Raw genomic sequence first — 540 nt, 5'->3', positions numbered from 1 at the left:
GCAACACGTGCCTGGCGATCTTGGGAAGGTTTCAGCAACCAACTTTGGCGCCAAAATGCATATAAGAGCCAAGGATTGAAGGGGATTGATATCAATAGACACACACTCACTAGGATTAGTTTAGTTTTAGTTTCTAGAGAGAGAAGCTCTCACTTCTCTCTAGAATTAGAATTAGGATTAGGTTTAGGTTAATCTCTCTTCTTAGATCTAGGTTTAATTCATGCTTTGATTCAATTTTTCTTTATCAATTCTCAATCTTCTTCTCTTCCTCCTTCTAGTTATGTGTTTTAATGATTGTAATTCTTCATTTTGTTTTGGATAGTGATGAGCGGATAATTTGTATACTTTTTGGCATTGTTTTTAGTATGTTTTTGGTATGATCTAGTTAGTTTTTAGTATATTTTTATAAGTTTTTAGTTAAAATTCACTTTTCTGGACTTTACTATGAGTTTGTGTGTTTTTCTGTGATTTCAGGTATTTTCTGGCTGAAATTGAGGGACCTGAGCAAAAATCTGATTCAGAGACCAAAAAGGACTGCAG

This window comes from Arachis duranensis, chromosome 2, assembly GCF_000817695.3.
Source record: "Arachis duranensis cultivar V14167 chromosome 2, aradu.V14167.gnm2.J7QH, whole genome shotgun sequence".
Classification (NCBI taxonomy): Eukaryota; Viridiplantae; Streptophyta; class Magnoliopsida; order Fabales; family Fabaceae; genus Arachis; species Arachis duranensis.
This window is presented reverse-complemented; position numbering follows the sequence as displayed.